The sequence below is a fragment of the Littorina saxatilis genome, linkage group LG1 (genome assembly GCF_037325665.1).
Source record: "Littorina saxatilis isolate snail1 linkage group LG1, US_GU_Lsax_2.0, whole genome shotgun sequence".
Lineage (NCBI taxonomy): Eukaryota > Metazoa > Mollusca > Gastropoda > Littorinimorpha > Littorinidae > Littorina > Littorina saxatilis.
The window spans coordinates 62,389,584-62,402,083 of NC_090245.1; positions in this window are offsets into that span (position 1 = coordinate 62,389,584).

Here is a 12,500-nt window from a genome sequence, read left to right on the forward strand (position 1 = left end):
CGATTTTAGGGGTGACCTTGTTTGACAGGCTGTAACGGGATGCCTATACAAATTACCACCGATCGGACAAATGATATGAACGGTGGACATAATTACCTTTTCCAGCATATAAAGTTGAACTAAAATGAATTGCGTTTTACCGCTTTTGTTAGCGTGCGAAAGTTGTTGCAATAATTTTTTGGCCAAGTTTACTACAACTTATAACTGAAAGGAAAAAAATTGTCCTGTAAAAATGACGTTAAATCAACGGTGTCAGAAAAAGATAAATAAAAGAAATCCTCCACTCCCTTTACCCAGCCCCGACAGCACAAATTTTTAATCTGCAAGGCAGAGTAGACATTTTCTAAAAGGAAGACTACTCCCCTTCAATTATACCCAGAGATCTTCCAGCTGTCTCCACCATAAGCCAAGTGGTCGAGTCTTATACCCCCATTCCACACAACCGTTCTAAGTCCCGTTCCCGTACCGACCAAGGAACGGTGTGGGCACGTGTGGGATCGGGAGAGAACCGCAATGGAACGTAAATGATCGTTAACGGAACTGCTTTGAACGGTAGGGTCGGTAGGGACGGCTGAATTTGGGCTGCATGTTCAAATTTGTAGCCGTTCCCCTTCCGATCAGAATGAACGGTAATGGAACCTCAACCCATCGGTAACGGAACGCTTGGATCGTTAAAGGAGCTTAAAACAACGGTAACGCAACGGTAGCGCTCTCACACACTGAGTTGTCATACCCGTATTCCACACATCCGTTCTAGGTCCCGTTCCCGTACCGACCAAGGACGGCTGCCACTATGGTCAGACGCTGCTGAAAGATGCCAAAAACGGCCGTTTGCGCAGCGTTCCATTGTTGTGGCAGCAGTACTTGGTTGGTACGGGAACGGGACCTAGAACGGTTGTGTGGAATGGGGGTATAACTTTTGACACCGACAAACTGAAGAATGAACAGATCTATGAGGTAACCGTCTCAATGGTCCAGGCTCAGGAAACAAAGAGTATATATGGCCTGGGGCGATTGTAGCTTCCCTTCTTCGTGTCCGATAGACAAGGACAATAAATAGTAGAGCATAGTGCAATTTCATGTTGGCATCTTCTCCATTGAAAGCTATACGTGCACTCAGGTTAACACAAGTTAACCTCTGCTTTGACCTGTGTGCCAGGAGTCGGATGAGAGAGAGAGAGACAGCGAGAGAGAGAGAGCGAGAGAGAGAGACACACACACGCACACACACATAGACAGAGACAGACATAGAAAGACAGAAGCGGAGAGACTCAGAGGGAGACACAGACAAAGACAGAGAGAGAGAGAGAAAAAAAACACCTGTAACTGATCTCGTGAGAACGGTAACAAACGAGACATGTCACCTCTCCGAATGCATTCCAATAGATAGCCGCTCCTGCGGACATCAATAAGGCATCGGCCTCCTAATCGGAAGGTCGTAAGTTCAAATCGCGGCCGTGACCGCCTGGTGGGTTAAGGGTGGCGATTTTTCCGCTCTCCCAGGTCAACTTATGTGCAGACCTGCTAGTGCCTTAACCCCCTTCGTGTGTACACGCAAGCACAAGACTAAGTGCGCACGGAAAAGATCCTGTAATCGGTGAGTTACAGAAACACGAAAATACCCAGCATGCTTCCCCCGAAATCGGCGTATGCTGCCTGAATGGCGAGGTAAAAACTGTCATACACGTAAACATCTACTCGTGTGAACAGCTCAGATCATGGGTCCATGAAGTGTTGCAAACATGGTCAAAAATAAAGTACAAGATATTGGACTCTAAGTGGAACAGCACTGTTGCTTAGTGTCAGTAGGAAGCTACAAGGTGAAAATAGAGAAAGAACAAGTCGCGTAAGGCGAAACTACAACATTTAGTAAAGTAGCTGTCGAACTCACAGAATGAAACTGAACGCAATGCAACGCAGCAAGACCGTATACTCGTAGCATCGTCAGTCCACCGCTCATGGCAAAGGCAGTGAAATTGACAAGAAGAGCGGGGCAGTAGTTGCGCTGAGAAGGATAGTGCGCTTTTCTGTACCTCTCTTCGTTTTAACTTTCTGAGCGTGTTTTCAATCCAAACATATCATATCTATATGTTTTTGGAATCAGGAACCGACAAGGAATAAGATGAAAGTGTTTTTAAATTGATTTCGAAAATTTAATTTTGATCGTAATTTTTATATTTTTAATTTTCAGAGCTTGTTTTTAATCCAAATATAACATATTTATATGTTTTTGGAATCAGAAAATGATGAAGAATAAGATAAACGTAAATTTGGATCGTTTTAAAAACAATTTGTTTTTTTTACAATTTTCAGTTTTTTAATGACCAAAGTCATTAATTAATTTTTAAGCCACCAAGCTGAAATGCAATACTGAAGTCCGGCCTTTGTCGAAGATTGCTGGGCCAAAATTTCAATCAATTTGATTGAAAAATGAGGGTGTGACAGTGCCGCCTCAACTTTTACAAAAAGCCGGATATGACGTCATCAAAGATATTTATCGAAAAAAAGAAAAAAACGTCCGGGGATATCATTCCCAGGAACTCTCACGTCAAATTTCATAAAGATCGGTCCAGTAGTTTGGTCTGAATCGCTCTACACACACACACACACACACAGACAGACACACATACACACACACACACACACACACACACATACACCACGACCCTCGTCTCGATTCCCCCCTCTACGAAACATTTAGTCAAAACTTGACTAAATGTAAAAAACGATTTAGAATTTGATGGGCTTTCTCTTCTGGTAACCACACATTTTTCTACTCATCGCATCGTGTCCCATTATTGCGTTTAAAACACTAATTACATTTGTTTTGAATAAAACCCAAAAGTTTACAATAAGAATCTAGAGACCTGTATCAATTAGGGGAAGGGCTCCTAATATGGACCACTTTTTGTTTCATGCTGATAACTAGCTTGTTTCCTTGCAAAGAAGTTTCACTTTGTGTTTGGTGGTCCTTTTCTCTCAGGTTAACGGTTTGGCCTAGTTAGAGTGAGTTAGTTTGGATAAATATTAAGCAAAAATTAAATACAGAAAAAAATCACAAATGGTCCATATTTGGAGCCTGGGCGCCCAATATGGACCAGTGAAAAGAACTTCACGAATCACCGTTAAAAAACCCCTATACTTCAAAATAACATGATCAAACTTAGTGTAGTACGTACAAGTCAGACTAATTAAAATATGCTTTAGATGTATCTGTTTTGGGCTGATGAGAGCATTATTTGAGCACATCAGGAAACTAAAGAAGCTTATTAAAAACGGAGTGAAAATAAGTGAAATTAAACTATCACGAAAAGAACACTATTTGATATATTTTTATGAAATCTCGAGGGCTAGTTCTAGGTTATTTTCAGAAAGCTTCTTAACCCTAGAGACTGCTTAGGATTCTTATAATGTGTTTTAGTGCAACTCTAAATTCTGTGTAAATGTGATACGGTTTAGTGTTTTTAGTTTTAAGTGCAATCCTTAATTCTTAGTAAATGTGATGTATTTACACCCCCGGTATAGGGGTGTGTATAGGTTTCACTGGATGTGTTTGTTTGTTTGTTTGTTTGTGTGTTTGTGTGTTTGTGTTCGCATATAGATCTCAAGAATGAACGGACCGATCGTCACCAAACTTGGTGAACAGGTTCTATACATTCCTGAGACGGTCCTTACAAAAATTGGGACCAGTCAAACACACGGTTAGGGAGTTATTGGTGGATTAAGATTAAGAGTGACATATTAATGGTCAAAGGGAAATAACCTTCTCAGTTGGTGGCAGTGAGAATGGTTATTTCCCTTTGACCAACGGGGGTGTTTTTCCTACCTCGACGTACCCTTTCGCAATGGACCCTGTGTTTACTGACTTCTGACTTCTGACTTCTGATTTCTGACTTCTGACTTCTGACTTCTGATTTCTGACTTCTGACTTCTGACTTCTGACTTCTGACTTCTGACTTTTGACTTTTGACTTCTGACTTCTGACTTCTGATTTCTGATTTCTGACTTCTGACTTCTGACTTTTGACTTTTGACTTCTGACTTCTGATTTCTGACTTCTGACTTTTGACTTCTGACTTTTGACTTCTGACTTCTGACTTTTGACTTCTGACTTCTGACTTCTGACTTCTGACCTCAGTTGGTGGCAGTGAGAATGATAAGGACGGGGGTGTTTTTCCTACCTCGGAGGAATTTCTTGTTTATGTCTGTGATCGCCTCACACTGCATGGCAATTTTCCTTGTTTTTATAAGGACAGTAAAATGTTGAGTCTTGAGTCTTAATGAAAATAGCCTATAACTTTTATTTTCTTCGATTTGTTGAAGGTGGTCCATATTAGGGGACGCACACATACTTTGATATGTTGCCATTATTTTGCGTTTGCAGTAGAAACTCGGGGTCAACACTGCTGAAATGTAACAAATACAGTCTAAGCTGTCATACATAGCAATTTTTGTGTGATTACATTTTTGGCTGTGGACAGAAACGAGTCCGTTGTATGCGGCAAATTTAGAGTGAACGCTGCCAAAAGTGAAAAAAAAGCCGAACGGTTTTGAGGTTTGTGTTGCTGCAACTGTTTTGACGTGTGCAAGTTGTCCAGACAGGGTGAATACAGCGAATGAAATTGTTTTGAGCGCTCTAGCGCCGTTAGTTTTTCAGAACAGGAGGTGGTCCATATTAGGAGCCGGTCCATATTAGGAGCCGGTCCATATTAGGAGCCTTTCCCCTAGGTGTAGAATAATACGTTTGACTTTTGCAAAGCTAAGGAATTACAGATTTCATTGAAGAAGTCTGACAGAGAGAGACAGACAGAGGGCAGAAGATAATCTGAGAAAGAAACCCCTTTAAACATTTTAACATGCTTGAAATACAACGTCGCAAGGTGAAGCCATAATTTATCACCTTTCAGTATGACATGATTAGCGTGTTCCACACTCGAAATGACGTGGGTTTTTTCTCTCCATTAATGGCTGCACGGAGCTTGGAAGTATAATTGCCATTCAAGCAATCAAACAGTCCGGACTAAGATTCAGATTGTGTGATCAAATTCTGATCAAATTGATGAACAATTTTGGCCGTGACAGTGCTGCCTCAACTTGTTTGCAAACGGGCAAATATGACGTCATCAAGCTGTTCTATCAATCAACGGAGAACAATTCCATTAGAAAATCCCCTCAAAAATATCCGTATCAGATTTCATAAAGATCCATTGAGTAGTTTTTGAAATATAATTGCTGTACAATCTTCCGCCCATAACGGGTTCAATTAGTGTGTGACACAACATACATTGAGATCTAGCTCTCAGTCACGTAGTCTTTTGACAAAAATCGTGCTGCACTGCATCAGAACTCTATGTGTCCAAATGATGACGTAGACAGCAATTTTGTTAACTAAACGTTGTTCTGCTACAGTGTGAGAACACATATAGTCTAAAAGTCTTCCGCCCATAACGCTGTGACACGAAACTCATTTGACTTAAACAGTCGTGTTCTGCCGATTCTACAATATTTTTCTTTCTTAAAACACACTATTACTATTATAGTAACCCTTCCCGATTTCTATGCTAACTATGACTGGTCTGTGTTGTCAAGGATGCGACCTCTCTCTTTGTTGCCAAGACCGTATGACACGAAAGTTATGAGCGGAAGAAAAATCTGTTGAGTGCAATTACGTTACAGGAGATAGTTTTTTAAAACAGTTTATCACTCAGACACACACAGGAACAATATAACTTTATCATTCGGGACTCATTTGCGTTCCTTTGTTACGTATGAAAGTACTGGCCTTGGTTGAAGAAGTGAACTGTCGCCGTGCAACAAATTGGTCGCCATTTTCCGCCGTGTTTTGTGAATAAAACGTGTAAACCACCCACAAACACAAAACGATGTGGTTGGTTCTTTTAATTTCTGTATTGATTTGTTCATGCTTAGCAGTTTTCTTATCAATTCAATGGATGGCTATAAAATAAGCATGTGAAATGTGAAGGTGTCAACATTACCCATGATCTGAGCCGTTCACACGTGCAAAAACATGAGTGAACGTGGGAGTTTCAGCCCATGAACCAAGAAGAAGAATAAGAGATTACTTCTAATGAAGGAACTTCTGCACTGACCTGTGCTTTCCGCTTAATATATCGCTCTTTTTGTTGGACAGTACGCACGTCGACGGTGATTGTCGACATAACCCGCTTACAGCAGGTACGATAAGTAACACTGTCCCTGTCCAAAATGTTTAGAATGACAAAAGTCATATCGTAACTATTCTCTGTGAAAGCATGATGCCCACATTGGGCATATGTGTGTGTGTGTGTGTGTGTGTGTGTGTGTGTGTGTGTGTGTGTGTGTGTGTGTGTGAGTGAGTTTGTGTGCGTGCGTGCGTGCTTACGTGCGTGCGTGCTGGTGTGTGTGTGTGTGTGCATGTGTGTGTGTGTGGGGGGGGCACTTTAAAACCCCACTGTTTCAGAGGTTATTAGAATGTTTATTGACACCACAACCACACACACACGCAGCCATCGGCCGCCACAGTCACAAAGCCACACACGCACACACACACACACACACACATACACACACACACACATACACACACAACTTGAACACACACACACACACACACACACACATACACACACACTAATACACACACACACACACACACACACACACACACACACTAATACACACACACTGACACACACACACACACACACACACACAACTTGAACACACACACACACACACACACACACATACGCTCGCATGCGCGCAAACACCATGTTCAGTAAGAAGGTGCTAAAGAGAGTCAGAGACAATAGAGCAAGTTAAACCGCATCATACGCGGACACATACAACTGTTACTATTTTTAAATGATATCTTCCACTGTACAGATTCGTGAAGAATAAAAAGTAAGACTAAACACTTGAGCTCTTCATCTCTTCTTCCCCTCTCTAACCCTGATCTTTCCGTCCTCTCTCTTTTGATTTCCTGCGGCAAACTGCAAGAAAGAAAAGAAGGGAAGAGTCCGGAATTCCTGGAAGGAAGCCAAACGACTTAACACTAGTAGGGATACCAGTCCCTCCCCCAAACCCGATCCTTCCTCCTCCCACCCCTCTCTTCCTTCCCAAATCGCCCCTCCCTGCCCCATCCACCCCTTCAAGCGAATCCAGGCCACCTCATCCTCCGACATAAGACAAGGAATTCAATCGCTTCCTCTCTTCAGTTGGTTCAGTAGTTTGCTAGGAACAAACAGGGCCGCCAGTGGCCTACACCAGAAATTGGATAAAACGTCCGCCTTCGATCTGCCCAAAACCGCCTGTAGCTACGGGCCCAGCCCAATCCTACGACAGGCTGTGCTTCTGTTTTAGTGAGGAAGGGGTGGGTGCAGTAGGGATGTATAGAATAGGAGCGAAGGGGGAACGTAAACTGGACACATGGATGGGAGAAAGAAGGTATCGCTGGCTGGCTCAGCCGGTCCTTTCTGTCCTAAGAGAAAGTGGAGGGATCGGAAGACGGAGAGAGAGGCGAGGGGATGTTTAGGAAGAATCAACAACATGTTGTCCCTCATACACTCATCAAAAGAATCCGGCTTAGAGACAGACTTAAAAGGACGGCGGAAAGGTAATTGGATTTTGGGAGTTGAGTTGGAAGGGAGAGGGCGCGAAAGAAGGGGCATTACGCACTGCTTCGACGCGCACCTCTAAAAACAAACCTTTTTCTTTGGCAACAGGACACAATTCAGAAGGTCTACACAGTCTTCAGAAGGTGATAGTAGGTAGACTGTTCAAACACATGTAAGGAATCCCTGAAACAATCATCTTGGACTAAGAGGTAGACTTACAGCAAAGGGGGGAGGGAGGATGCATGGGGGTGGGAAGAGATGAATAATCATAAGGAAATACGGAAATACATTTCTTATTTTTTGGCCGAAGACAAGTACATATTATCTGAATTTGAAAGTGACACCGTTCGTACCGACTAAAGACACAGTTGGAGTGTTTGTAGAAACAAAAGGTGAAGGAAAGTACAGGAGGTGTGACGAAAGGTATACAGCCCACCATATCTTTATAGCCAAGGCAACTCGTGATATGCATAAGAGAGAACTTACGCAGGGTAGAAGTAAAAACCGATTATACTACAATTGTTCAGATAAAACCAAATGATCTTTCTTTTCTTCTTTCTTTGCATTTTTTGGTCTTTCCTTTTTTCTTTCTTTTCCAATGAGAAGGGGACCACAAGAAGGAATTTGGGGCAGACATTAGCAGAAAACTGCGGAGGGGGGATGAGTGAACCTTTAAAACGAGTTTCAGACGAGGATGACAGGGACTCAACAAACCATCTTAACAAAGGTAGGTGGTCGATGGGACACGGTCTGAAGGTGAAGGAGACGGCGGGGAGAGTAAAGAGGCACAGACTGGGCTGATCTATCAGGGGAGGAAACAAGTGGGACGGAACAGAAGGAAAGAGTGAGGAGACAGGTGACTGATCAATGCAAAATTCTGATATGGACACAACAACGAACCAAGTTAAACTCCAGAGAGGAAGAATAAATAAAAGTTGACTGTCTGTATTTGTTAAGTGGCATGATGACGAGGTCGAGCAATAGGAGAAAAACAGAGGGTTTCCATTAAACATGTACGGGCCGGCTTAATTTGCTTAAGTATAGCTATATTATTAGTTATCGTTAGATTTGACTGTGATATCAACATTTATCAGTCTGAATGTCGAGAAAGCTGTAATCATATCAGATCGAGGCGTAAGCCGAGATCTGATATGATTCAGCCTTTCGAGACATTCAGACTGATAAATGTTGATATCACAGTCAAATCTAACGATAACGATTTTATCGCATTCGATTTCGGAACAGTAGGAATCAAAAACCTACCTAAGAAGTCAGACAAACGCAAGGGAGGCTACTGCCTTGTATTTAATGTTGGAAATGTTGGATTGTCTTTTCCTGCTTTCGTAACTTTGCTGCTCTTACTTTTATATTTCAGTAACTGGTTCTTTTTCTCAGACAAAATAAGGCATTTATAAAGAAAACAGAACAAAAATATACGGTCGAAACAGATCACCAACAAAGGCTAACAAGTTCAGTGGAGTTGCCAGTTTGAAGGAACAGCGAAGAATGTCCCAGTTACTTCCTCAGTCGTACTCTTTTTGACTGTTCGATTTGGCAATTCTGAACGATGGCAGGAACTGAAGTGCGCCAGGCAGTATCAGCGAAGTCCTCTGGCTCATTGTCTGTGCCCAAGAAAGCTTCCAGGTATTTGTCGGTATCGGCGGACTGCATAATAATGTTGTCGAAGCTCAGTCTCGCTTACGACGCATCCAAAATGGCGTCCTCCGACGGCGCTGTGACTGTGTGAAAGATGCTGAAAGTTGTTCGGTTGATGTTGTATGGCTACGACTAAGAAAGGTGGACAATGGTTCATGCAGGTGCGAACTGTTTAAATCGGCTGCTCATTTCCTGCCTTTTTGTGAGTGATGTGCGCTGAAACACTGCAAGAGATCTCACAGTTTTCTAAGTACTGCCACTACTGGTACTTTCAAGGTCAGCTTTGTTTATGGCTGTTCCAACTACCTCAGTCGGTAAGATTGTAACATTCTTTTCTACTACTTCTCTGTTAAAGCTGGGTGGGAAAAGTTTGATTTTATTCATTGCACAGCTGAATCTTTCTGATTCAATTATTTTTCTTTTATGAATTTGTGATTTTAAAAAAAGGGAGACATTTGTTTCCTTCAGGTGAGATTTTATTCTTCAAAATTAGAATTGGAAAGCTACTTCCTGCGCGATGTCAAATTCACTAGGAACTTCCTGCGCGATGTCAATTGATATACAGTTCCTAGTTGACCAATGACAAAAGCTGTTTTTGTCATGTGATCAGTAAAAATGCGATAATTCCTTTAATCATTCTCATTTGTGATTATGGATTGGTAGAATGGCGAATTGCTTGCTTGCTTGCTTGTTTGATTGATTGAATGATTGATTGATTGATTGGTTGACCCCCCCCCCCCCCCCCCCGACCAATTTAGTGCCACAGCCTACGAAGATTACAACATGTTACCGATTTCTTGCAGGGTCTGTTAATACCTTTTGTGTACCCTTTGCAGCAAAGTATGTTTCTTACCTCGCGCAAGTGATTTCCCCCAGGCGAAACCAATTCTGGCGGTATTACGTACGTGAAATGATCAGGTGTTTTCTGTGGATTGGGTCAAAATGTGCGTGGGGGGAGGGTGCAAGGTACGCGCCACTCAACTCCCGCAGTCTGCAATCCTCAAATCCTCAAGCACGTTTCCTTCCCGCAATTATTTCTTATCAAATTGTGTGGATTTGAATTTCTTTTTATGACCCAGGTGCTCATAATATATGTTGTTTTCGCCTTAATCTCAGTTATGACCTAACTGTTAAGTGTATTTTGGTAGTGATTCTTTTTTCCCATGTTATTGTGCATCATTTTTGCTATGTTTCTATACTGAGGTCAAGTAAGTTGACATTCAAAGCTTGATACATCAACTCAATCTTCTTTCTGCCTTTGTGTCTGTTTCTTTGTTTAATTGTTTCTTTCTTTAATTCTTTCTGTTGTTTTTGTTTTCCCAGTAAGGTAATATATTGTACTACGTTGCAAGCCCCTGGAGCAATTTTTTGATTAGTGCTTTTGTGAACAAAAAACAATTAACAAGTGGCTCTATCCCATCTCCCCCCCCTTTCCCCGTCGCGATATAACCTTCGTGGTTGAAAACGACGTTAAACACAAAATAAAGAAAGTAAAGAAAGATGTTTTTGTTTTTTGTTGGTACCAGTATCTCGAAGGACACAACAACAGGATCCCTGAAACCCGTGGTAGTTTGTGCGGTTAACAAGTCTCTCTCACTCCCTCTCTCTCTCTCTCTGTATCTCTCCCTCACTCTCTCTCTCTCTCTCTCTCTCTCTCTCTCTCTCTCTCTCTCTCTCTCTCTCTCTCTCTCTCTCTCTCTCTCTCTCTCTCTCTCTGCCTCACACAAGTTAACCTTCGCCGGTCGTCTGGGTCCGTGTGGACCCAGAAGGGTGTTTAATTGCAAATATCTCTTAAACCAGTTGGAATGTTTTAATGAGCTTTTAAGAATGCCTCAGACACCTAAAAAGCTCTTATGTCCTAAAAGATAATTAAATTTCAGCGAGAAGTAATTAAAAAAAACAAAGGTCAAATTTAGACTACACGCGGAAGACATCGTGGGGCCGTGCGGACCCATGTTTCTCAAACTGAAGGAACTTACATAAAAACTAGGGAGAGAAGTCACAAACCTTCAGGTATTGGCTCTAAACATCATTTTCTACGATCTGTTTAATTTTGGAGTTAATAGTGACGTTGCGGGGAAAACGCCCGACAACTCAGCACGACGACAAGTGACGGTGACCTTCTTTTTTCCCTCTCACACAGTCGGGACGGGGCCTTTGCGAGCCGTTCCCGCTGGAAAATGGAGCAATTTGTCGTCGTCGCAAAAACGGAAGATAGAAATTGGTCTTTGCTGTTAAGTCGAGTTCACTTTAATCAAAGTATGTGTTAGGGACATATATAGCTATTCTGATGGACACGTGGGGGGATTCGGGGGCTGTGATTGGATGGTCTCACACATCCCTTTTCCGATCATCAAAGCATAACGCTACGAAAGTTGGCCATTTTTGCCGATATCCAAACGATATCGGCAATAACAAAGACGCATGGTTCCGGTTTCTTCCACGTGTATAAAGTACACGCATACCTCGCCAGGCTTGTGTCTGTGGCTAGTCGACAGACGATGCAATTTGCTTTGTGTGTGTTTTTGTTGTTGCTTACTGTACATGACATACATTACGTGTAAAATCCAGTTCTTTAACTGGCAGCAAACCTTGCAAATTTCCAGAAGCTGCAATCTGAAGCGACCTATCTCTGATGTTTGCAGACGATCTCTCCAATCACCAATGTTTAACACAAAATCAGCAAACTCTCCTGTCACATAGAACGTCCATTGTGTAGTGCAATGTTGAAATGAAGTTACCGGTCTGAAACATTTCGTCGTTTCTTCTGAGACAATCCTTGTTTTCTTATCATCTACAGATTTACCGCAGTCTTCACCACGCGAATTCCCAACAGAAGTCAGACTTTCGAACATACAATCTACGTAGGCAAGCATGATACGTCATAACGTCATATGATTCCTAAGATATTGACGTAATGCTAAGCATCCGGTTATCTTGAGTTTTCTCCGTAATACATGTCCGTGGGTTTTTCAATGTTCGGTTATTTCCGTGGTTTCATGCAGAAAGGGAACCGTCGTCTGCAATCAACGACATGGACCATTGGTCCTTGTTGCTGACAAAAACATGATTTTAACACAGAATTTAATGTCAGAATAGCTATATAAACGCTATTGTGTTTTCATCGTAGCAATAGGGTCCGATATTTAGACTCGAACAAGTATAATGCGACTCGTCTTCGACTCGTCGGCATTATACTTGTCTCGTCTAAATATCGGGCCCTATTGCT